At 46.0% G+C, this 26,907-nt stretch overlaps 1 long non-coding RNA gene across 1 annotated transcript in view; it reads right to left on the bottom strand.

Moving 5' to 3' along the window:
* Window positions 1–26,907, bottom strand: part of LOC139081631 (uncharacterized) — a 148,737-nt gene that overhangs the window by 29,488 nt on the left and 92,342 nt on the right. Inside the window, exons 5-7 of the long non-coding RNA XR_011536785.1 lie at window positions 22,328–22,403; window positions 21,405–21,650; window positions 21,025–21,116 (exon numbers count right to left, since the gene is read on the bottom strand). This is a non-coding gene — a long non-coding RNA (uncharacterized lncRNA). The remainder of the gene's footprint in view (window positions 1–21,024; window positions 21,117–21,404; window positions 21,651–22,327; window positions 22,404–26,907) is intronic.

Here is a 26,907-nt window from a genome sequence, read left to right as displayed (position 1 = left end):
TTGAGTCAGAAGCCTCTGGTTCCAGTCCATCCAAGCTAAGCTGCCCTGGGGAAGTCCCTGCATCTTGCTCAATTTCAGTGTTTTATGCTTGAAGATGGAGAAAATAATACTCATGTCAATAGTTAAAGTGAGACACTCTGCCTGGCGCATAGGGCATTCTCAATGAATATTGCTGGAATTGAATCATGGATGAGGAAATGATGTGTAAATGTTAAATTCTACATGCCTACATTATTAGTATAGATATAGACTTTTAGAGTTAGAACCAGTCTTGCCTAGTTTGTAGATAAATTTTACTGACTTCCAAGCCATGGCAAAATAATACTATTTTTTAAAAATAATGATGGCTAATGTATCTATGATGCTTATTGTCTACCAGACCATACTCTAAGCACTTTACCTAGGTTAAACAATTTAATGCTTACAATTAGTCCCCAAAATAAGTACTATAAGTCGCCTCATTCTAGACATGAAGAAACTGAGATAGAGAAATCACATAAGTAGTAAGGAGCAGAGTTGGGACTCAAATTGTGGGTGGTCTGGTTCCAGAATCTATGCTCCTCACCACCCTACCCTCCTGTCCCACATATTTCTGGGTGACAAGGTAATAACTGATGTGCAGAAAAGAAGTACAAATGAAGTGCTATCAGGGCGTGGAGGTGGAGGAGATTCCTTCTGCTAGGGTAACCTGTGAGCTGGACCTAGAAGGGGGAGAAGAATTGGGCACACAGAGATGAAATGGAAAAGAGATGGCACAGAGATGGGAATAGCATGTAGTTCCATTTGGGGTCATGAAGAGGTTTACAGGAGACAAGACTTAAAGTTTTGAAGGTGGGTTAAAGTGAGGGTAACCCAGAAAGGTAGGTAAGCTACATAGATTTTTTTTTTCTGGAGGAAATGGGGAGCCACTGAATGTTTGAGCAAGAGTGCAACAGGATCAGAATTGTGTCTGAGAAAGGGTTAATGCGACAGTTGTGTGTAGGATGGTGTGAGGGGGAGAAACTGCAGGCAGAGAGACCACGTGTCCCAACCATCTCATAGGCAGCTCCGCACCCACTGAGATAAATAAAGACTTGTTGACTGACTGACAGACTGACTGATTGACACACTGCCTCCAAACCACAAACTGTATCCATCAGAAGTCCCCCTCTTCAGAAATAACCACAATGGCAACGCTGCCTCAAAGTGGGGACAGAGCTCTGAAGCTCAAACGATTGGGAAAAGCTACAATCCTGAACTGGTAAATGGAGAAAGGCTGAAAACTAGACATCTTCCCACCCCCACAGCCCCCAAAAAATGAACCTTCAAGGAGGGACGCCAGCGGAGAGAGAAACACCCCCAGTGAACTGAATATAACCCCAATTCTTTTTCCTTTTTTCTCATATTCCTCGATCATGAAGGGAAAATGCATGGCAGCTGCATAAAAATGATGGTTTTATTTCCACATGTGAGGTTGTCAGGGAATTTGGCTATAACCTTTTATTAGACGTTAATAATTTAGAAAAGGGAGAAGCATTCCCCAGTCAAATCTAATCTCATACAAATAAATACTTTGCAGGGGAACGAGAGCATCACATTCATCCTGGGATGAACAGACAATTATCAAGCCTTCACACGCTGCTGGCATCCGTCAGCCGGGCCGTTCTCTCTGGTTAATGGCAATTACATTACCTTCCTTGGGTCTGTTTCCAGCAGTTAGACTGGTAGCTCTGGGCGTCTCTCTCCTATTCTGACTCTCCGAGGCTCCCCTCAATGCATCTGTGAGGACCTATGTTCTCTCTGTGTGCTTGAGCGTGCCCTGTAATCCCCATACCTTGGACAGAGTCTGGAGTGCCTGACCAATAGGCTAATGCCCAGTGTAAACCCAAGAAGCCCCCGATCGCCTTGTTCAATTAAAGCCAGAACACTCACGTGATGACGCAGAAGCAACTTTTACTTCACGCCCACAAGTCAGGGCCTCAGCTTGCAAAAGGCTCTGGTTGACCAGAAGCTTTTGCATATTTGCTTCACAAGTGAGATATTTTCTTGATCCACGGTTCACATTGATAACTGGACATGAGTCAGCCCTTTGCAGCGCTGCACACACTGCAGTAGCTATCTGGCTGTCAGTCTGACGTTAAATGTTAGTCAAAACACGTTTGGACACCTATATATTGGGGTTTGTGACTTCAAAGCTACCTTTTCCCTTTGCAAAGGAAAATGAGTATTAAGGAAGCAAGGATGTAGTAGATAAGATAACCAAGAGAGGAATATGTTGGCTGAAAGTATATCCGAGTTAATGTTTTCATTGTAAAGAACCAGTCATTGTGATGCATTTGCCTGCTGTCCTGGGTCCTGGACCAGATAAACTCAGCCGCAGCTCTGCCTCACTTGGCAGAAGGAAGTTTATTTTCATCTACTTTTCTGCCCCTCTCCTAATATCAGCCTCCCACCGCAGGTGAAGCAATCCTCCCCAACGAGGCCAGGAATTCCTCCAATCTGGCCAGATGCCTGGACAAAGCCTTGAGGGTCTCAGACAATTCCAACTCTCCCCACAAAGTGCCCAAAATGGGGATGGCCCAGTCCTGATAAACCAGTTCTCAGGGTGGGGGCAGGGGGACGACCCTGATTTGTAGTGTTTGCTCTTTTCCAGGGTGTAAGTATTCCCACCATGGCCCATTTGATGCTACCAACAATTTAATGACCAACTTGTAATGTTCCTGAACATTTGACAATCTGCCAGTGTGGGTTACCTTCAGCCCAGCACTGTCAGGTCCCCTTGCCACCAACTCCCCGTGAGGGCCTCCAGGCTTAGGCAGGTGGTGGGTGCCCTCACTCACTGCGCAGCCTCTGGAGCTTGCAGAACAGTAAGAACTCAACATGCTCCTTAATCAACATCTTGTTCAGAAAGTGTCACTTGCCATAAATATAGGCTTTTAACCTGTCTCCTTGGCAGCTACCTCTGGGAGTAGGGACAGGGAATTCATCATAAATTTCAGAGCTGGTAGATTTCAAGGAAGCAGGAGAGGCTCTTAGTCCACAGGAAGTGTGGAGTGAGCATGTCTCCCAAACCCCATCATGGAGGAGGGGGGCAACTCTCCAGCGTTTTTAGTGTCTGCTGCTGTCTTGGGTGCTCAGGCCAGGGAAAACCCAGCCTGAACTCTGTTTTCATAAAGTATGAGAGGGAGGCTAAGGGAGTACTGACCTCAGAGGTGCGCAGATGGGAGATCTGAATGGGTTCAGGCTTAGAAACCCATCAACAGTTATTAAGGGGATTACAGGAAACATTTTCTAAGCATAAAAGCTGCTGCCAAAGGCTAGAAAGAGGAAACAAACAAGACACAGGAACAGGGAGGTGGAAATTGAGACAGGGTCAGAGACAAAAATGAAGGGGAGAGACAGATAGGGAGGGATGGTACTGGACCAGATTCTGTTAAACCTAAAAAAAACCAAAATGGCCATATTTCTTTATTGACTCCAAGCTCTTGGGTACAGTTCAAAGCCCATTCAATGAATGCTCCCCTATCCCTTACCTCAACACACCATTTAATTTCTCACCATAGCTGACAACATACCCTTCATTTTGTTCAAACTCATAGGCCCTAACAAAATGTTCTAACTTGACCTGTGGCTTTATCTTGGTCATTTCCCCTCTGTAAACATTCTCTTCCCTTCTGAATGACTTTCTCCTTCCCCAAACTCATTCACCTCATCCAGAAGACATCCCTGGGTAACCGACCTGGCTTGAGCACTTCCTTTCTCTCTTGCTCCCTCAGCACTTGGGTGTTCAATTTGGATGATTCTTATCCTGGAGATCTAATAATGATTCTGCCACTATTCAGCAGTGAGACTGACCGTAGACAAGTTATGCCCCTTCCTGCACCTTCGTTTCTTCAACCGTTCAAGGATAAGACTAGAATGATTTCGTTTCCTTGCAGCTCTGACATTCATCAACTTTAAGTGATGATGGCCGCACAGAAAAAGATGAACAGATGGAAGAATGCACCAATGAGAGAAGGACCGATAGATGGGGGCGGGGGATAAATGTGGACTGAGAGTGATTGATGGTGACAGTGCAGCCATGATCTCTAGCTATCCCAGAATCCCTTCTTCCATAGTAATAACTGGCCACCCAGAATAACGGCTATCGATCCCCACATACTTTGTGCGTGACTAAGTTCTGGTCTATCAGACAGAAACAAAAGTGAAGTGTGGCACCTTCTGGGAAACTTCCTTACAAGACAGCTGGTGATTATCTTTTGCTCCCTTTCTTCTTTAGTCTTTCCTCCATACTGCTGCCAGGAATGTGGGTGTGATGGCTGGAGCACTAACCTCCATCTTGGTCCATTAGAATGAGAACCACAGTGAGCTGGAAAGAACCTGCAATCCTGAGGACTTCATAGAACAGAACCTCCCCACTAGTCCCAAACTACATCCTCTGGACTTTTGCTGAGAGAGAAATAACTTCCATGTTTAAGCCACAGTTATTTTGAGTCTCTGTTACTTATAACTCACCCTAATGCTAAATGATACAAACAAAATTTTAAGATTGAGAAGGAATTACCATGAGGCCCATACCGTCAGATGGTAGAAGGTGACCGGTGGAGGTAGGGTAATAGATGGCAGGAAAGATCAAAGAGGAAGAGCTGACAACGAGAGCAGTGCTCGTCTCACGCCATCTCCCAAATTCTTCACCACAGAACCAGCCCCAGACATCAATGGGCAGTTTTGGAAGCCCATCCTTAAAGCCTGTCTCCAGGAAGCCTTCTCTTTTTTGACCAGCCCAGCACCTCCAGGATCTCCTCTCCTCAAAGTTCCTAGGGCTCTTCCTCTTACTTATTTGGCACTGGCCAAAATGCCTGGCGTTGTCCTTGAGAAGGTTTCCATTTTCCCAGCCCATCTGGACCATACGCTCCTGGAGAAAAAAGGTTTTTCTAGGGTTGTGAGAAGTGACTTTTCAACTTCTGGAATCAAACGGATTTCCTGGTTATCTCTAGCTATCCCCAGGAAATGTATTAACTAGGTACTAATAGTTTTCTATTGTGCTAACTCATTATTGCAACAAGAAATAAGATTTAGTGTTGAGAAGAATGGTTTTCCAGCTTGATGCTTAAAATTATTGTTCTAGATTTATCTAGGAATCTATAATTAAATAAATAAGTACCACTATTTATTGATTACACTAACTTATTATGAAAAACAAAAGTTATATTTGAGGGGGGAAAAGGGGGTTTTCTCATTTTCCCCCCAGAAACAATGACAACATCACAGATGTTCTGGGGCAGATCAGATTTCAAGTATTCCAAACTTGGTGCTCCCTGAATTTTAAAAATTTTCATGTTTAACCTACATTAGCCAAACAATCTTTTTAATACAGGACCATAGCAAACATTCCAGTTTGGGATTCAGAAAATCCGATTGCCATACCCTTACAGCCTACCTTGGTGCTCAGTTAAAAAAAAAAAAATTCCATTGATTTTTTTTTTTTTTCTTGATGGATTGAAAGTATCTTGACAAGGGCCCAAGGGCATCTAAGTGGAAAGAGTGATGTACAGGAATAGGGAAGATGATGAAGTACGACAGGTGGAAGCAGTATGATTGACAGGGGTAGCATGAGGACAGGGAGAAGATGCTGGGCCTAGAGCAGTGACCAATGGGCCATCAAGACAGGAACAAGAGCAGCTTTTTCTGCTGACGCACCTAGCCTGTGCCAGGTATCCGGGGCCTTGCCACAGTGGGAAACTGGAAAGGTCTTTCTTTAAATGATAAAAGTAAATGGCCAGATTTTCTGGTCAAGGTAGTGAACCGAGCACACACACCTAATTTCTCTCCCTCCTTAAACCTCACTGGATTGTTTACCAAGGCAGAAACCCACAAGGACAGAGCAAAATGGGAAAGGAGAAAATGGCAATAAAATTTTGGAAGCTGCAAAGTGGATGGGCAAAGGATAATGAACTTGACAGACTCGAGAAATCTAAGTCACTGCTGGTAGTGAGGAGAGCTGAAAGTCAAGCTGATTGATATCACAGAATCCTCAAAATGCCCTGGGATTGGCAGCCCCAGGGGTTTCGGGCAGTGGAGGTGGAGACGGGTGGCTCAGATAAGGAGAAGAGGGAGAAAGCTGTGTAAGAAGCAGCAGCATCTGGATCGCCTCCCCCATCTCAGCCCTGGGCAGCAACCACCCCCACGCTGGCAGAAGGCAAGAGGCGCACTGTCCACAGAGCTCGAGACAGGGGCCTTCCAGTCACCAGCAAGGGCAGCTTACCTAAGCAGAACAGCAAGGACCATGCGGGGCATCGTGAGTGCTTCCCCAACATTAGCAGCCATCTAACAAGAGCTTCTAATGAGAAAAACAGAGACCAACAGAAACGGAAGGAATCAACTGAAAAGACCTTTAAACTATGAAGAGAGAGGAACACTTCATGAGGAGACCCCACTGGAAGCTGCCAGAAACACATATCTTCAGCTCTATTGGCCCTTTGCCTCCCGGTCTCTGGGAAGACCATCCGCACAGCCACGAACGTCACAGCCGAGAGGGGCCTTACAGAACATGTGTCCAGTGGTTCTCAAACGCTGCACCAAGGAACCCAGGCTTCCAAGAGTCCCTCAGGGGCCGTGCGTGGGGGAGGAGCTAGGCTGAGCAGGCGGGCCTCCAGCCCCAAGCTGCTTCAACCAAAACAGCTCTGTGTTTGCTGTTTTTTTGATGAGGAAGATTAGCCCTGAGCTAACTGCTGCCAATCCTCCTCCTTTTGCTGAGGAAGACTGGCCCTGAGCTAACATCTGCGCCCATCTTCCTCTACTTTATATACAGGATGCCCGCCACAACATGGCTTGATGAGTCGTGTGTAGGTCCGAGGCCAGGATCCGAACCAGCAAGCCCTGGGCCGCTGAGGCAGAGTGTGGGAACTCAACCAGTAAGTGCCACCAGGCTGGCGCCAAAACAGCTCTGCTTTTTAAAACTGTTTTTAAAACTGAGGTTCCTTATAAAATGTTGTTTAAAAGTTGTTCTCCTATTTAAAAAAAGAAAAGACTACACATCACAGATCACATCCAGGCCCTATTTTTGGAGATGAGGAGACCTAGGAGCTTGTGAGGAGTCAGGCTCCTGCCCGGAGCTAACGATGGCTGTGCAGCTGTTCCAGCAGATGTCGCCGCTGCCAGACTGCCAAGCAGAGGTCCCTGGGGCCAAGGCCATGAGCGCTCCCTCCCTGGAGACCAGTGACCCTCCGGCCCGGTGCCTGACGTCCCACCGCCTTCTCCCTCTCGCTGTCACTCTAGGGCAGTCCCTGCAGCCCCGGGCCTGACAGTCCTGCTGCTTTGCCCACATTCTCTGAGAGTCCACCACACCCCTGGTGAGACCTCTGCCTGGCTGGTGCTTGAATGTAAGACACTGAACATATTGGCTTTCTTGAAAAGGTAGGTGAGGGAGAGCCAGGCTCTATAAGCCACCCAGAAATGTCTCCTTTCTGATTAATTCTGAGTCCCTGACTCCCCGTCTGTGGTTCCACTGGACTCCTCGCGCCCCAGGATGTGTGGACTCCCCCCACCCCAGCTCCACCCTCTTGATCTCCTTTCCTCTCCCCCTTTTCCTGGCGGCTCTCTTAACCCCTAGAGGTTGGGCTGATACTGGTCCTTGGCTCTCTCTGAGGGGTTAACCAAACACCATCTCCCTTCTCTAGACAACTCAGTCTCAGAACTCACTCAGCAGAGGACGCCGCCTCTAGTCCAACCAGAATCTTCCACATCTAGCGGGAGGCTCAGATGACAGAAAATAAGTGCTAAAATTAAAGGTTTCACATTGCTCAGAACCGTCTGTTCCTGTTACACAGATATCACACACACACAGGCATGCACACTTCCCGCCCGCCCTGCGTCCCCGCTCAGGGAGACCCGTGGCTTCCCCTGTGATCTGCTGAGGCTGGCATGATTGGCCACACTGCCTTCCAGCCTGGTTCTCACCCAGCCATCCCGGCAGAAAAAGCAACTTCCTGTAAAGTGATGGATGCTCAGCAACATCCCCAAGCCCTAGGCAACCCTTCTGAGAAGCAGGGGTGTCTGAGAATAAGGGCTCCTGCAAGTAAACTCCTGGCTTGGGTCCCTCTGACTCACTTTCTGCCTCAGTTTACCAGTAAAATCTTTCTATCCTCTGCCTTATTTCTACCTTAGGGGGGAAAAAAATACAGCACAGCCATTGTTTAAGTCTACATAGAACTAGACTGTGAGCTTCTTGAGGGCAGATTTTTGTGTGTTTTGTCCGTAGCTATATCCCCAGTGCCTAACAGAGCCCAGCACAAAGTAGGGACTCATACATAGCGAATGAGTGAATGCACAAATGAACAAATGCATGAGGGAGTGATGGAGCCAGTCTTCCTCTCATTCTCGCTCTCACCCTGAAAGCCTTCCCCGCACAAGTCCTGGCCCACTGTCAGACTGGAATCCAGTCGTGGGAAGAGGACACTGAAAGGACGGAGAGCTGCCGTGGAAGTGGGTTAGGGACTGTGAGAAGAGAGCTCCCCCAAGACCTGCCAGGCCTCTGTGATTAATGGCTCCACCAGAGCGGCTCCCTTTAAGTTCCGGGATCATTTGCTCAGGGTGAAGGATAAGCTGGAGATTTGGAAATGAAATAAAATGACCAGAACCTTCCAGAGTCCAGAGGGAGCTGAAATAAGAGAATCTGAGCCTTCCTCATAAATCATCCTCAGCCTCAGAGTGCGTGACCTCCGAATTGGAATCCGCCAAGGTCCCCGCAGATCACCGCCACACTCGGCCACTTCCCCAAGCAGCTGAGCATGGCCAGGACACACTGTGGCTTGTTGGGGGAGGGCACCCCACGGCCTGCTCTGTGGGAGACTGTGCGAGGACACAGAGGCAGAGGTCTCCATCACCAGGGAGGCGCACTGGCTCTCCATGGCTGCCGTCTCCCAGGCCCATTGTGTGCCAGCCGCACCAGCAGAGCTCCACGTGGGCCCCGCCCAGGTCCTTGGGTCCACACTGTAGGGAAGGCACACAAGATCCCTGGGGCACCGGAGGTCTGTGCTGGCCATGGAGGGCCCTGCCACGATCACCACCTCACTTTGCTGTGTGCCCAGGACGTTGTCTGGACACAACCTCTCCTTTCCTTTATTTTGTTTAAAATTTTAAAGAAGATAAAATCATTTAATTCTGTCAAATTCCCAGTGTTTTTTCTTGCAGTGACAACAACAACAAAATAAAAGCTGGGCCAATGAAGACAAAGAGTTTTCCTTTGTCCCAAATGATCCAGATTATTTGGTGGTTGGCAGGGAATCAGGATGAGGGGTAGGGGGTAGGAGGGAGTGGGGAGGCAGTGGGGGAGCAGCAGTGGGCACAGTGCAGAGGAAGAGAGGGCCCCCGTGGACTGTCTCTCCCGGGAGAGTACAGTGTTTTAGAAGTGGCACGACAAGCTTGTGCTCCTTCCTGTCTTCCATCTCTCTGTCCTTGGCCAAGCCAGTAGGCCACCCTCCCACTCTCCTCCTACCACCACCTGATGTCCCTAAGTGTGAGGCTTTTCTATCTTGTGAGTACGGATGATCCTAGAAAGAGCTTCACCTTAAACTGGGACCAGCTGACAGCAAGATTATCCAAATGCAGAAGCAGAGATGTGTTAACAGTAGGCAGCTAAGCATGGAGGACAGGGACGACAGCAGAAAGGAAGAAAAAGCACGCAGGAGGGGGCTGTGAAAGACCACAGGGCAAGGGGCCCCTCTCCAGAAGTCCACAGCGCCTGGACGTCGCCTTCGGAGGCAGCCGTGTGTCCATTGCATCCTTTCTGTGCATGCATTTACTAGCGTCTGCAGTGCACCAGGCTAGGTGCTAGAAAGACAGAGCTGTGGAGACCTGCTCTTGCCCTCAGGACGCCCACAGTCAAGGAGGGAGGGACACACCTGTACAACTCTGTCGATACGAGAGGAAACAAAGTGAGTGCCGAAGGCTGTGGCAGCACAGAAGAAATGATTAATTTCTCATGAAGATTCAGGGAACCTTACTGAGGAGGTGATATTGGAGCTGAAACTTGAGGGAGGAGGACACGATAGGCTGAAGGCAAGATGGCAAAGGGATGGTCAATAGGGATGTATTAGTTCCCTAGGGCTGCTGTAACACATTCCCTCCAACTTGGTGGCTTCAAACAACAGAAATTTGGGGCCGGCCCAGTGGCACAGTGGTTAAGTTAGCATGCTCTGCTTTGGCGGCCTGGGGTTCGCAGGTTTGGATCCTGGGTGTGGACATGGCACTGCTCATCGGGCCATGCTGTGGTGGCATCCCACATAAAATAGAGGAAGATCTTCCTCAAGCTAGCTCAGGGCCGATCTTCCTCACAAAAAAAAGAAAAAAAAAACCCAGAAATTTATTTGCTCACAGTTCAGGGGGCCTGAAGTCCTAACTCTAGGTCCCAGCTGGGTGGTTCCTTCCAGAAGCCCTGAGGCAGTGCTGTCCCGTGCCTCCTCCCAGCTTCTGGTGTTTGCGGGCAGTCTTTGATGTCCCCTGGCTTCTAGACTCGTCGCTCCAATCTCTGCCTCTAACTTCACACCACCTTTTCTCTGTATGTCTCTCTGTGTCCTCTCCTCTTAGAAGGAAGCCTCTCACTAGATTTAGAGCCTACCCTAACTCCAGGATGATTTCACCTGAAATGGTGGTTAGACCCTTAACTAATGACATCTGCAAAGATCCTATTCCCAAATAAGGTCACATTCAGAGGTTCCAGGTGGATATGAATTTTGGGGAGACACAATTTAACCTACTGCAGGTGGCAAATAGATGCAAGAGAAAATGGTTTGGTTTCTGATACAGCATTTCATATTCAATTATGCAAACCTTTGCTCCACCCATTTAGGCAGCATGGATGTGCTTCTGGATCCCAGCTGGACATGTGCCCGAAGGTAGTGGTGATTCAGACCTTGCATCCCAATGCCCACCTTTTGAGAGGTGACTCGTGAATGCCACCATCAGATGAAGGAAAGGCCAGGGTCAAAGCTCCAAGCTAGCCAGAGAATTCACATTCCACCCAAAGTCCTCAGGTTTCTGTCCATTCAAAGCTCAAACTTCCATTTCAACATTTCTCAGAGTTTGCTGAGAAAACAAGTGGTGCTGTGGCAAGTTCCTCCCCTCCCCTCCTCTCTCCTCACAACTGGGTACAGCATGTTCCAAGCAGAGACGGGGCTTCAGTGAGGTATGAAATGAAACAAATCCGCAGGCAAACAGCAAAGAAAGCTGGTGTATTTTTAATATGCAGGCACCATTTAGGGGATTGTGGAGAAAGTTTTGCCTCTTCATATTGAAAAACCAGCACGCTGGAAAGGGAGCCAGAGGGAGGGGGAAGAAGTCTACAGCTCTCTCTTCAGCCTAGCCACTTCTTAAAGAAGCAATTGATTAAAGAGAAAATGCGGGGAACCAACTGTTCACACTTGACAAATATTTCTAAAGGCTTCAAAATCACTCAAAGTAGTGGATTTTTTCCCATAACATGTCTACAAAATCTGTCACCTCGACACCCAGTGTTCAAACAGGGCAGTGTCTTGAAAAATGACTTTGTTCTCTGGATCGCTCTGACGCCGGCCTGACACTGCTTCTATTTTCTGCATCAGTGTGAAGCCTGCTGCAAAAACAGCTGCCACAAGGGCTCAGCATGACAGCTGCCAGGAGCCAGGAGAGTGGCCTTCACCCCCTCAGGCTGCCAGTCTCAGGCCATCTCTCCTCTGTCCCCCGCCCCCTGCCACCTGTGATAGGAGCAGTACAAGGGCCCGTTGCCTTTAGTCAGAACAACGTGAGCTGGAATTGCCCACTCCACTGAGGCCAAAGGGGAGAGGCAGAGCCTCAGAATGACAGATCTGGAAGCACTCTTAGTGACTGTCTAGTCCAAACCCTTCTTTCTACAGATGAGGAAACCGAGAAACAGAGAAAGGAGTGACTCATCCAGGGCTAGTGGACATCTACCATTCGCTTTGGCTGTTCAGCAATTCAACTCCTTCCTTTGTTCAGGAAATTCCAGCCTTAGGAGTCTTGGTAGGGATCAGAGCCCATCTCCCACTATAGAAGCTGAAAATACCAGGTAAGTACTTCCCAAGCGTCTTTTATAGCCAGAGCACGGGCCCTTGACCTAATGTCTTGCCAACCAGACACTCCTGCCCTATATCATGATATCATGATTGGCAGATAGTGACTCAATGGGAAGGCGACAGAGGAAGGTGTTACCGCCAAGGTCATGGTTTTGAATCTTGTTCCTGGCTGTGAAACTCCTCATTCAATAAACTATCTAATATTCTTTTTCCGTCTTTCTTTTTTTTTGGTGAGGAATATTGGCCCTGAGTTAACATCTATTGCCAATCCTCCTCTTTTTACTTGAGGAAGATTGTCGCTGAGCTAACATCTGTGCCAATCTTCCTCAATTTTGGATGTGGGACATGGCCACAGCATGGCTTGATAAGTGGTGCATAGGTCCACACCGGGATCTGAATCTGCAAACCCCAGGCTACTGAAGTGGAGCACGCAAACTTAACCACTACACCACTGGGCTGGACCCTACCTAATATTCTTTAATCAACTCTTTTTTTTTTTCTGCCTAATGTAGCCAGTCTCTTTCTGTTGCTTGCAAGTAAAAACCTTGACTGATGCCAAAAATGGTACCAAGTGTTCGGCAGAAACTGGAATCTGGGATGGTTTATTTGGCATAGTCAGGCCTGAAAGCAGTAAAATTCAGCTAGGATTAAGAGATGAGACCCTGCCAAAACATGGTAAACAGTAACAAAACCCTTAAGTTTTTACGCGTAGTCACCTAAACCTATTGAAGCCAAGGTTTAGGGTATAAAACGTTGCCACCATATAACAATATAGAGGACATGAGCAAGTCAAGGTCTATAGCATAAAATCCTTGCTTCTAATAGTGCTAGATGGATTTTTTAAAAGAATAAAAAACACAGATTCTTAAGTTCTCGACTCAAGGCACAAAAATGAAAACCAAGGATTTTCTATGATTGAACTAAAAGAATCTCTTTTGTTTTATAGCCACAATGCTGAAATAGACAAAAATCAAACACCAAGTTTGATCCTGCAGGTTGCTGAATTGCAAGATGAGTTGAATTTGCAGGCTTATACTATTGCTTAGGTGAAAATTAGAGCATTGATCAGGAAAGAGGGAGACCTGGGAATTGGAGCAGAGATTTATGGGAGGATTCACATAACTCAGAAAGCATTGAATTTCTAAAGTTCATTGATTCCTATTTCTCTTGTCAGCCAAATCAGCCCCTCCTTTCCTTCTCATGGGTCCATTCCCACCTTCTTAAAAATCTCAGTGATTTAACCTGAGGATGTCACAGTTGCAAGGGGAAACCAATTCTCTTCATGCTTAAACCCTCTACCCCTGATTGTCCCCACACCCACAACTAGAGCATGTCCCTGGGATGGAGTGGTTCGGGAGGGGACAAATTCCATATCTGAAACCTGTATGCAATGTCAGAAGGGAAAACCTTATAGACAAAAGTGCATGACTTTGATGACTGATATTAGCAGAGACCTTGAGGGAACATATGAGGGAGTAGATTCTGAAGGTGCTAGGCCAACAAGGGAAAAACATAATTTTCGATGAAGCTGAGTTTATTGGTATAGTGGCTTCTGCCAGTGATTCCACATTTGATGTACTAGCTTGAGCTTCTACGAGTCACTTTAATTGTTTGCTGAGTGGGTTGACAGAAACCTGGACTCATTAGTGCTCCATACTAAATGTAGTTGAGATGCCAGAAATTACAAGGTATAATTTAGAGGAGGTAAATTCAAAGACCAAGGGAGATACGAATGTTGGAGTGGATTTATCATGACTGCTTACCCATCTCCTAACTCTATCTCCCAATAGAACCTAAAACACACTTTCTTTGTCAAGGCGATGGTGAATAAATTAGTGAGGGAGTGCCAACATCTTTATAAAAAGTTATATAGTGGCTGTTATCTGTCAGCCAAGGATACTGTTGGAGAAAAGTTATAGTTGGAAATGAGAGGCACGATTTCAATTGGATTGGGAATGTCACAAGGAAACACAGGCCTGGGAATAGCACTAATTGTCAGAAGCAAAGTGATTTTGGCTATCACAACAAGCAGCTGGCATGCCTAATAATCAGAATGGTCTGACCCATACGGATCTTTGGTATGGCAGCTCGTGGTGTCCCAAAAGAAAAAAGAGATGGACACATCAATAAGGCCCTTATTTTGATTTGACAGACCTAACGAATAGAGGCCTGACTTACACCGTCATGACAGAGAGTTGCAATCTATAGCAGACCTTGTTCATTTCCCACCCAACAGCCATTCACAAACCTCCACGTCCTCCTTTCTAACGGAAGTTCAATAAGATTTCTGGGAAAAGATTCCTTACTCCAAAAAACAAACTCTAAAGAAGGAAGAGTCCCTCTTCTGTTAGACATTATCTGACTGCATGTGGTTTTGGCAGCCACAGTGGCAGCCAATTTGCAGCCACAGAGGGAAGTAAACCAACACACTGAGAAGGGCAGAGCAAAGAAATATAAGGAGCTCAGGCCTTTAACGATACTTTTGAGCTGATGAATTAACCCACTTTAGTACTTCTCTGCCTCCATACTTTTCATTAAATGAGATACATTTTCTTACTGTTTAAGCCAATTAAGATTTTCTGTTCTTGAAGCCTAAAATATCCTAATGATACATAGCCTCTTACTCAATCTTCATCCTGAGTCAATTCATAGGCTCGGTTCTCCACGTATGAAGGGGAAGTTCAATGCCTTTCTGTAAGAAACCTACAATTAGATGGCAACTATACGCTGAATCCCCAGAAGTCCCCAAATTGCCCTGCAACTATTTACCAGAGTATCTTTGTACTAGGGAAAAGGAAATGCCCAGAGTCCTTTTCAAGATTACTAGCTTGGCTCTAAGATAATACAAAATCTGAAGATCCAGAACACTATCATGATGTCAGAGTAGGTACTAATGGGAGACAGGCAATAAATGGAGTTTTACCCAAGTCCACCTCATGGTAGGCCCGGTGGGACCTCAAGCCCAGTCTTCCAGTCCCTGGGCACATGCCTGGAATAGACCTATTCAGTTATTGGCAGCATCCTTCCATGGGGTCTCTGACTAGAGAGCAAGGGAATAAAGTCTGCCAGTTAAGGAGAATCAAGTAGAAACACCTGGAGTTCCCTCTCATTACCAAAATGGTAAATAAAATGCAAGGCTGCCTGTAGGAAAGAATCACAGAGATTCAGTAGCACTCTCAAATACCTGAAAGATGCAGAAGGATTGGTTTATCTTGCATTCCAATTTAACTGGCCAATTTGGGCAATTTGGAAGACAGTTGGGCCTTCACAAATGGCAATGGATAATTATAAACATAATCAAGTGGTAATTCGAGTTATAACCATAGCTTCGGCTGTGGTCTTTTTACTGGAGCAAATCAACATACTTCCTGGCACCTGGAATGCTGCTAGCCAGCAAATACTTTTTCTCTGTCTCTAAGCAGAGAACATCTGAAGCTTTCACCTGGTAGGGGCAAGAGTACCCTAACACTATCCAGCTGTAGGGGTGTGTCCACCCTCAGATATGTGCCACAAAGTAGTTTTCTGAGACCTTGAACTTCTCACACACCCACCAAGAATAGGCTGGTTTATGAAGATGCTGACACGATAGGATGTGAAGAGCAAGATGTAGTAGTTCACTAGGAGACTTAGTAAGATACACATATGCCAGAAATATGAGAAAAATACCATGAAAGCATAGGGGTCTTCTACTAGAGTGGGAGGAAGCCAATGGTTCAGAATGTCTGATCATTCCCTCCAAAACGAAAGGCAATTTTCTATACCTTGTACCTCTTACAATGAAGAAAAATGGCATAACATTTTGAGGGTTTCCTTGGATTTTAGAAGCAACATGTACCGCATTTTGGTTACTGCTTCAGTCCACTTTCCAGGAGATCAAGAAGGTTGTCAACTTCTAGTGGAGTTCAGAGGAAGAGACGTGTCTCTAACCAGTTCAGGCTGCAGCATCTCTTCACTTGGCCTTGTCATCCATAAGATCCAGCGCTATTTGAGGTGTCTTTGGCAAATCAGGATGCTGTATGGAGTTTGAAGCAGGGTTGGATGGAATCATAGAATAGGTCCCTGGGGTTTTGAGAAAGCCAGGTCCTCTTCAGCAAGTTACTATTATCTTTATTTGGGGGTCGGAGGGAGGATTGGCCCTGAGCCAACATCTGTTGCCAATCTTCCTCTATTTTATGTAAGATGCTGCCACAGCATGGCTTGACCAGCAGTGGTAGGTCTATGCCTGGGATCTGAACCTGTGAACCCCAGGCTGCCGAAGTGGAGTGTGCAGACTTAACCACTACATTACTGGGCTAGCCCCATTATCATCTTTTTAAGAACAGCTCTAAGCTTGCTACCAGGCCCTGGTTGAATGTATGACCACTAGACACCAGATAATCAGGCAACCTGAGTACCTATCGTGAACTGAGTTTATCTGGTCCACCTAACTATAAACCAGGCAGGCCCAGCAACACACCATTATCTGTGGAAATGATATAAGCAGGACCAGGCTCAAGAAAGTCCTAATGGTACAAGTGAGTTTCATAAGGTTATATTCCTAGTACGTCTACTCCTAAGGTGTTGCTACTCTTCACTCAACTAACTTCCATGGCTGAGGTGCCATGAAGTATGCAGAATGAAGCATATTCTTTGAAGCATATCGAATACTCTTTCTTGCATACCTAGAAATCATGAGTCTAGAAACCCAGGAGTAGAAGTGGGGATGGCACTTCTCACTATTACACATTGTTACATGTTATCAAAGTTTGTGCTTCTAATCTTTATGACTCTGAGCATTACAGACTTATAAATTTTAGCATCCAAGGAAGAATGTGTCTACCAGGAAACACAAAAATTAGCTCACTGAATTGAAAGTTGAAGTTCTAACATAGCTGTTTGTGCTCCCATTCCCTCTGAATGAATAGGCAAGAAAAATGGGCTTACTATATTGTTTAGAGTACTTGCTCTAGATCATTAAGGGGAAATAACACTGCTGCAACACATTGAGTCCAGCAGGAGTATGAATTGAGCACAAGGGATACCATAAGGTGACTTATGGTTCTTCTATTTCCGGTGGTAATAGATTGATGGAAAACCAGTGCAACCCTATGCAGATAAAACTACAAAAGGGAAAAAATCCCTCAAAAGTAAGCGTTTGCATCACCCACAAATTTAAAAAACCGGAATGCCTGAGTACTGAATGAAAACAAAAGAAATATGGGCAAGTTAATGAAGGAGGAAAATTTAAATACTAACCATAAAGAAACAATCTTTCAACTACAGTGAAAACAAGATAGAAGTACCTATGTGAACTACCCTTCATATTGCATTATACATATAATTATATATTTTAATAAATGTTAGTCTCAGTTCTTCTCACTTTCCCTCACTTTTTCATGTAGAATATGTTTGTTGTGATCAGCTTCACAATTTATTCTGTAAATTACATGATATTAATGCAAATTCATGCCAGAGCTAGTATCAACCACAGATCCTTAACTTGAAGCTTGATGCAATATCTGATGAGAATCTGGAGAGAAGATAAGTTGTTTTGGGTTGAATAAGAGATAGCTGAATTATATTAGACAGAGTTTTTTTTCTTTTAGAAGTACAAATATTGAAAGAAGAGTGTACATTGATGTTAATCTAGAAAAGGGGTGGACTGTAAAGACATTGGTCCTTCTTTTTAAACTACTTCTACATTTGTAAAAGTTCACCATCTTATGAGTCTCCCTCCCATCGTAACAGCTTGAAATGACAGATACTTAGTTTCCCAGACTCCCCGTAGCTAGGATGCAGACACACAACTTAGAGATGATCAGTCAGAAGCCCCCACCTTGGACTTTGAATTGGGAGCTAGTGGCACAAAGAAACCCGGGGTAGTAAGGGGTTTTTCTCTCTGGCATCATTGACAATTCTAGCATAACTGAGTTTCTGGCACAGCCATTGGAGGGGTCCTGGTGGTGGCAAATTTAGGAGCACATTTCTGGCTGAGTAGCTTTGATCATAGTATTTCAGCCCTCCTGATGGTCCAATATCTTTTAGGAAAATTACTATACAGATCAAATTAGCAAAATCTGATTTTGTTTTGCTTGAAATCAAGAACTATAAATTGATACACAAGGTCACAGAGTGAGTTGGTGACCATATTTTCATGAATCAGGTATCTACTTCTGCATAACAAACTACCTCCACACTAGTGACTTAAAACAATAACAACTTATTATTCTCATAATTTTGTGGATTAGTTGGTGGTTCCTCTGCCGCTCACTCCAGTTTCATTCAGCTGGCAGGCTGTCTGCTGACACAGCTGTGTTGGTTGGGCCTCTCTCTGCAAGTGTTCTCCCATCCTCAAGGGGACTAGACCAGGCTACTTCACAGTATGGTGGTCTCAGGTTCTAAGAGGATGAGAGTTGAAGCTGCAGGGCCTCTTGAGACCAAAGCTTAGAAGTCACATGTGTTAGTTCTGCCACATTCTATTGGCCCAATCAAGTCACAAGCCCAGCCCAGATTCAAGGGGAGGGGAAATAGACTCTATCTGTCTAAAGGGGAGACAAAGTCGCATTGCAAACGAGTATGCATGCACAGATGGGGGAAGTCACTGGCACCATCTTTGTAAGCTATCTGATTGTTGGATTACACGAAATGTGCAGAATCCAGCACAGTGGGATCCAGGTGTTCAAACCTTGTCAGAATTCTGTCTCTCTCTTCTTCTCTACACTTTACTGGAAAGACAATAATCAGCAGCTCTGGGTTACAAAACCCTTACAAAAGATGACCTTGGGACAGCTCCATCAAAACCACCCTGAATGAGTTCCCCACAGAAAAGAGGGACTCTGTTAAACAAAAGATAGAAAAATAGGGTGTAGGAGAGACAGTGGCAGAGAGACAAGCCTCAAATTCAGATATCCTGTTTCCTGGACCCGGGCTCTTTCCACTCCAGAAGTTGCCTGCAATTGCTTCATATTCCAGATGAAAACAAAGGAAGGGGAGTAGAATCCTAACCCCATGGAAACCCTGCCCCTAGCCGTTGGCATTGGGAGGATTTACCCCACCTATTTAGGGGAATGTCCCGTCTTAAGGAAACCTGGAAGGCAGGACCTTGGAAGATTGAGATGGAACAGTGATGTGCTTCCCCCTGCAAGTAATTCATAGCCTCCCGACAGTCTGATTTTTTTCTACATACACTGGGCACTTTGAAGGAAGACACTATCACCTGCATTATTTGTATCAATATAGACTTAGCTTCTTTAAACACTGAGGTTTGAATTTTGCACCTTCCCCATCCATCTACGCTTTTCCTCTCTGTACTCATGCTTCTAAGAGAGGCAAATTATGTGTAATCCAACACTCCACTTTCTCGTTTTGGTGACTTTAGGCAAGTGACTCAATCACTGTGAGCCTCAGCACACTCACCTATAAAGTAGGGTTGACACTCTCTACCTTATAGGGGAGTTGTGAGAATTAAACGAGAGAATGTATACATCATCAGGTCCCCCTCCCTGTTACCAAGGGAAAGCCTCTGAACTTCAGCAACCTCAGCATACGATGTTTTTCCTTTCCTTATTAAGTCAAGAACTTTCACCATTTCACTTAAAGGAAGAACTTTACAGCTTCTCTTTGGCATATCCGAATTGCCAGCATCATGACTCTTGTACTTTGGGGCCATTACTAAGTAAGCCATTATTAAGTAAAATAAGGGTTACTTGACTACAAGCACTGTGATACCACGACAGTCAATCTGATAACCAAGGTAGCTACTAAGTGACTAATGGGTGGGTAGCGTATAGAGTGTGGATGTGCTGGACAAAGGGATGGTTCACATCCCGGGCAGGTCAGAGTAGGATAGTGCGAGATTTCATCAGGCTACTCAGAACGGCACACAATTTGAAACCTATTTCAAAACTGCGGATAAAAAGGGACTACTGTACATAGGTTCTGTGTTGTTTCTTCTTGCCTTGGAACCCACTATATGGCTCCCCACATAACAGAGAGTGGAAAGTGAAGGGGAGAGAGAGGATGAGCTCCTTAGGTCTCCACGGCATCCTGGACGCAGGGAGAGCACCCAGGCTCCCAGGCACAGCCGCCGCCCCTACAGCAGGCCCTCCTGGTGCCTCTCAGGATTCAGTTGTCTCAAATGCCTCACAAAAACTCCAACCAGTGAAAGGAGATCTTCTGCCTGCTTCTTCTCAATGTAGCCTTATTCCACGCCTGCAGATGCTTCCTTTGGTCTGAGCTGACCCTTTCCCCAGTCTGCGGGCACTCTTAGCCTCCATTAAATTCTGCTCCTGATCCCTCTGGAGCCATGTCCGTTAAATACAAAGTTGTTACCATGTTCTCAACTCAGCCTCCTTCACTGGCCCTGTGACCCAAGAGCCCTTCCCACATGCCAACAAGCTTTGTTTTGTCCTACTTGGATAATTTTAGCTGCGCATTGGCCAGGACCCAGACACAACCAGCTCCATCGCTCCCTGTCCAAGGCAGAGATGGTCTCTCAGTGCCCTTCAACTATGAGTTCATCAGGGAGGGTTGATGAAATGATGGGTACACACCCAGCTACGTGCACAGGATTCATTCATTCATCAACAATGCTTTTTGAGCAAGATCTCCTGTGCCAGGCACCTTTGTTGCTGCTGGGGATACAGCAGTGAGCCAAAGAGACCAAGTCCCTTCCCTCACACAAATTACATTCTAGCACGGTCTTAGTAAGAACAGTGGTTTTCAACCTTGGCCTTACATTAGAAATACCTGGAGAATTTTAAAAATCCTAATACGCAAGCAGCATACCAGACCAATTAAACAAGAATTTCTAGAATTTTTTAAAGATCTCCAAATGATTTCTATGTAAAGCTGCAAATGTTTCCTCTGATGCCTCAGATGATCCATCATAAGCCCGTGAAGGAGTCTAGAGTGACTTTCATCTTACTTCATTAATAGAATCTCTGTAAGGAGGAAGGGAACTGCCCCGCTATGCTTTGTTCTTACCAACCCATACCTCAGCAATGCCTGAACAGGAACGTGGACAAGCCATTGAGAGGCTCGGTTGGTCCTGAAACTCTGCCATAGGAGGAGCTGAGATGGTGTCACCTGGGAAAGAGAAGATTCTGAGTATAGATGAAGGCTTTTACAAATATTGGAAAGGTTGTCCTGTGGTTGAAGGCCCAGATCTGTTCCACCACTGGGCAGGAGTCTACAGAAAGGCAGATTTCAGTTCAGTGCCAGCCATAACTCTCAACAATCACAATCATCCAGAGATGCAAGGAGCTGCTCTATGGCACAGCAAGGTCTCCATCCCCGGAGGCTGTTCAGCATTGCTGGGACAACTGTGCAGTGGGGGTGGCATGGAGGGAAAACAGCACTGAACTAGAGACTGACCTCTCTGCCAGTGAGGATGATCTGTACTTTGTGGACTTTGGCGAGGCAAGTGGGTGACCAGCAACAGTGATTAAATCTCCTAGAAACATAGCTGGGGATAGTTTGAGGATGTATCTAGGGCTGTCTTCTCTCTGACACATCTTCCCCCAGTGGATATCAGGTTAGACGTTCTTCAGGTTCCCTTCTAATCCTGCAACTTTCAGATTCTACAGCAGTAGGTTTCTGAGCAGTCATTCAGGCATGGGCCTGAAGAAGTAGTACCAAAAAAAAAAAAAAGAAGAAAACGTATCATAAGGCATCTAAGAGGAAGGCCCTGGAGCCAGACTGCCAGAGCTTAATTCCTGGCTCCAACTCTTACCATCAGTGTGACTTGAACAAGTTACTTAACCTCTCTGTGCCTTAGTTTCTTCATCTGTATGATAAGGAAAACAAAATTACCTCCATAGAGTCGTTATGAGGATTAAATTAGTAATCTTCAATGTACAGGGAGCTTAGGAAAGTGCCCAGCATAGAGCACTTGCCCTATAAGTATGAGCTATATCATTTTCAGGAAAGAAAATTATTTTGTCATTTTTTCCTACAGTTAATCATTATCATTTGTCCCTACAGTGAAAAGACACCTAATTTGGGCCTCAAGTGGGGCTTAAGACCATACCTGATAGGTACTCTATTTACCAAGTACCCGGAATCTACCAGAGAAGATGAAACAAGGCACGTCTCTGGATATTGAAGGCTGCTGTTCATCATGAGCTGGCCTGGAACAAGCAAACATGTGCATACACACAGGCACAAGCACACACATGTACACACAAACACGCATGCACACAAAATCTACCACCTAGAAAAGTCTCAAAACTCTGTGCTCTCTCCTTTTGATCACTCTCCCTTATCCCCCACCAAGAAAAAAAAGAAAAATATCATACCACTCCCTAAAGAAGAGATAAAATCACTGTCCCTGGAGTTGTGAGGCTGGCATTTCAAGTTCTGAAGAAGCTCTTTCTGGAAGGAAAGGGAAAAATTGATAGGCTCATATCCTTTCTCATTGGAAGGGCCTGCTGGCTCTGAGAGGCAGGCAAAGCAGCTGGCCTTAAGCAGGTGACACCATCCCTGGATGACTGGGAGATCTCCAGGAGCTGGGGTCACCGTTGTTACAACCCCATCCACACAAAATTGCCCAAAGTACAAGTCCCCAAGCTGACAAATGGTCTAAGCCCTCCAGTGCGGCTCGTCTTGCTCTCTTCTGTAGTTCAGACTGATGCGGGGCCTCCTGCTAAGAGGACACTTGTCCTCAGGGCCAGCTGGGGACTGGGACTAGGAGCTCCTTAAATTGGTGATAAAGCTCTAAGGAGCATGTTCTTAGAATCAGGTGGCTCCTTCTCCTCAGCAAAGCCTGGGTCTGATATTGGAGCCAGGAGTTCATTATCCAAGGAAAAATGCTTCATGGAAGGGAGGGGGGTTCCAGAGTCATTCCTTACCCCTGGAGCTGGCTTGAAAACAACTCTGACCCTTGGGAAGGTGATAGCAAGAGGGAAAGGCTGGCTCTGGGGTCCCAGCACATTCAGTCCTCCCACGGGAAGTAGAGGTGTGAGAAGCGATGGCTCAGTTGGGCTTTGAGAGGTCTTGGTTCTATTGGCAGCGCTGTCACAAATTAGCTGATTGACTTTGGGCAAGTCTCATCTCCTCTCTGGGCACAACTTCCTTTTCTATAAAATTAAAGGATGTACTAAAACATATCTGAGGAGCCTTCTCAATTTGGTTGTCTAGGATTCTAGTAGGCTAAGAGCAATTGCCCACCCAACTGGCCCAGAGCACCCAGGGGCATGAGGAAGGGGTCGGAGGGTGTCCTGTCCAGTGAGAAATGATTATCCGGAGCCAGACTCTTTCTTATTCTCCAGGCCAGGGGGCATCAGTCATTTGCTTGATAAGCAAGTGAAGAGACGATGGCTAAAGACTCATCTGTCTCTTTCATGTATCTGCAAAGACATAGCAGAGCAATGTTCTCAGCCTCTGGGAATTCTGCCCTGGGCCTGGAGGGTAGAGTGAAGCCGTGAAGGACCCCACAGGCCCCAAGGCTGAGCTTGATTCCAATTTGAAGCTGTCAGAGCTACAGCTTGAATTCTGAGCAGCCCTGGTCTCGCGGGGCTTATGGCTCCTCCTGGCTGCCTGAGAAATTATTCACTTGGATAAACCCAAATTAGACTTAGGAAAGTAGCACATTTCTCTTTACCCTCTAGATGTCTAGAGAGTTTCTCCAATGCCCTACACTTTAATACACACCTTCCTCTCTCCCCTAAACCCCCTCAAGTCATAGCTCTGGAAAATTCTCAGGACTCAGTCATTTCCAGAGTTGGTCAGAGACATTGGTCTGAAGCCTAGCAGTGCTAGAGCTGGTTGTGCAAGATCCATCACAAGGAGGGGTGGCTGGCATGAAAAAAAGGAACCCATGGGCCTTGCAAATAAATGCCAGACTGTACTCAGCCCTATAAAGACTCAGTGGAGACATTAGGAAACCTTCCCTAGCTTCCTACCTCCTTGCTGCCCCTGTTCTTAGTGAAGTGCCTTCCCTTCCTATTTGCACACTAAAAACAAAAAACATGGAGCTGATTGTAAGATTCACAAAGATTCCCCATTGGCCATGTCTACCCATACTCCTACTCTCTGTCCAAGCCTGATTGGTCCAAGGGTAGAGACACCTGACCCAATCTGGGCCAATTGGATTCTCCCTCCCAGGAAGTTGAAGACTTGAGCACACAGAGACCAGACTCATGGCATTCATTTCCTGGATTTGGAGCTCATGGCATTTGTTTCCTGGAAACAAGATCAATGAAGATCTACCAGTGAGGACCCTGGAACTGCCTGGGTCATTCAGATTTCCCTTTAATTCTGTGAACAACCATACTGGCCTTCCTCTTGAGCTGCCTGGAATTAATTTAGTCATTTCCCTCTGAAGACACTTAATTGGTAAAAGCTCCCTTAAGTACCATCCTTCTCCTCATCCCAGTACTTGCACACTATTGCAATCACCTTTTTCTTTTTGCCCAACTCTTTGCCTAGACCAGAAGCTCCATGGTATCCTGGACCATAGATTGGTCTCACTTCACCTCTCCATCCTCTCTTCACCTGGCTAACTCCCACCCTTCCCTCAGGCCCTAGGTGAGAGATCAGTACCTCTGATAAGCCTTCCCTGACCCCTACCCCCTGCACCCCTTGCGTGGGTTAAGTGCCTCCTGGAATTTGTTCCCACAGCAGTACTTCCTCTGAGGTAAGTACTTATCTATCTCCCATGAGACTGTAGTTCATAGAGGAAGGAGCTGTAGCCCGTTTGCCGTGGCCCGTCTCCAGCACACAGTACAGTGCCTAGGACACAGTCTGCACTCAGTAAATATCTGTGGGATGAATAAGTGAATGAATGAAGACGCACACTAGTCGTCTTTCCTCCTTCTCACGGTAAAATAATAGAAATTAATTACCTGGTCATGATTATTATTCATCTCAGAATGCAATCAGTAGTCAACAAATTAGTACTAATTGATGTGCCAAAAACTGTATTAGGCACTATGCAAGCGGGAAATGTACAAATATAGGCAAATGAGAGGGAGTGGGGTTTCTTATGAGAAATATAATCTCTACTAGGGCTTTGTGAATTCCATTTTGCCTGGTTTGAAGCACTCTATCCTTCCATTTTCTGTATCTTGAAAATGGACGCATAAGAATTACCATTAATGATTTATTGGTTCGCAGCAAGCTCCTGAATCAATGGGCAGAAGTTTCCAGAATAGTGCTAGATCCAAAGTAGAAGCCTTTGGGCAAATTGCCACATTCAGGCTGGCTAATGCTTTGGGCCCCTAAGCACTTCATCTCTGGCTCTTTCTTGGCTCCAAAGATTGTGGGCCACGGCTCCAGGCAGGTGGATAGGAAAGGGGGCTCTGAGTCTTTTTTTTCCAAAGGGGCTGATTGCTGCCATCCCTGCTACTCTGGCAGGTTTTGAGAAAGAGAGAGGGGACCTCTCCCCCTGCCCTCAGGCTAGCAATTAGAGAACCCAAATTGTCTCCTGCAAGAGGCACTGTTGTTCCAATGTCATTTCAGCATAAAATAAATTGCACGGCCCATCAGCCTGCTGGAGGCCAGCACTTACTGGCAGCTCCCACCAGCTCTGAAGAGGCTACTCAGATATGAAGACAAGTCAACCAGCTGCAGCCAGTGCTGGAAGTGACCCTTCAGGCCCCGGGAGCACAATTCTGTCACACAAGAACCCAGTGCATGCCCAAAAGGGCACAGCTTCAGCCAGGCGCTGGCAACAGCTCTGCCAGGCTGGTCTCCTATTTGTCAAGTCCCAGCAAAGAGCAAGATAAACAATTCAGAGATAAAGGGTAACCATGCCATCAATATGGAGTCTGTTATTCTAGATGTGTGTTCACGTGTGTGTGTCTGTCTGTGTCTGTGTCTGTGTCTGTGTGTGATCCTCTGATGCTGTCTAGTTCTGTGCTCATCACCTCCTGCCTGGGCTGCTTTGACAACCTCTAACAGGTCTCTGCCTCCACACACTCTCTCTCCTCAGCTGTCCTCACCTATGCCACGAGATTTGTGTTTCAAAATCATAGATCTGATTGTGTCAAATCATGGGAAATAAAATCTAGGGTTCCTGGCCCCCCTCGGCCCCAAACTACCTTCTTAAACTCACATCAAACGTTCCTTCTGGCCCCTGTACTCCAGCCAAACTGGACACATCTCCCCTGTAATGTGCGTCCTGCTTTCAAATGTTTAACCCTAGAACTTTGAGGCCTGATCAAATGTCCCCTCCTTCATGACACTCTCCCCTCCACCCTCACTCTGCCACCGCAGCAGCTGGAAGATATCTCTCCTCCCTCTGAAAAATAAAAAACAGCCAGCATTTATTGATTGCTTGTCACATTTAAATGCGTTGTCACATTGATCCATCATACCAATTCTATTACTATCCCCATTTTACAGATGAGAAAGCTAGGATTTAGGTGGCTTGCTGAAGGTTACAGAATTCCGAAACTGCAAAGCCAAACTTGAACCCAGAACTACTGACTCCAAAATTCATGCTCTTAATTACGTGCCACACTCTCTCTTGAGCTGCAAGGGGTGAGCAGGGAAGGACTCAGCTCTCCTGCAATTCCCATGACCATCTCAAACAAATTTATAATCTAGGTCGTGATAGATTTATTCTGATGCCCATGAAACCTTGTCAAGGGCTTCAAGGCCACTCACTTCTCTGACCCCTTGGAGGCTCTGGGAAAGGCCCTGGCAATGTGTCCACATGACCTGATGTTTTTATAAAACTCTCTAAAGTAATATATTTTAACCAAAATTGGTTAAAGCAGCTGTCTCTTTCCATCCCAGCCTCCCTCCATCACGCTTCCCCTCACGTCAGTGGTGCCAAAGCGGCCATGGGGTGGGCTTTTAGGGATCCCACTCAGGGGAAGTTGAATTGGGAAAGCTTTTAGTTGGGTTAGTTATAGTTGACTAGTTTATAGTT

The sequence above is a fragment of the Equus przewalskii genome, unplaced genomic scaffold, assembly GCF_037783145.1.
Source record: "Equus przewalskii isolate Varuska unplaced genomic scaffold, EquPr2 ChrUn-13, whole genome shotgun sequence".
Taxonomy (NCBI): domain Eukaryota; kingdom Metazoa; phylum Chordata; class Mammalia; order Perissodactyla; family Equidae; genus Equus; species Equus przewalskii.
The sequence above is the reverse complement of the archived record's forward strand: the minus strand, read 5'-3'. Positions and strand labels throughout refer to the sequence as shown.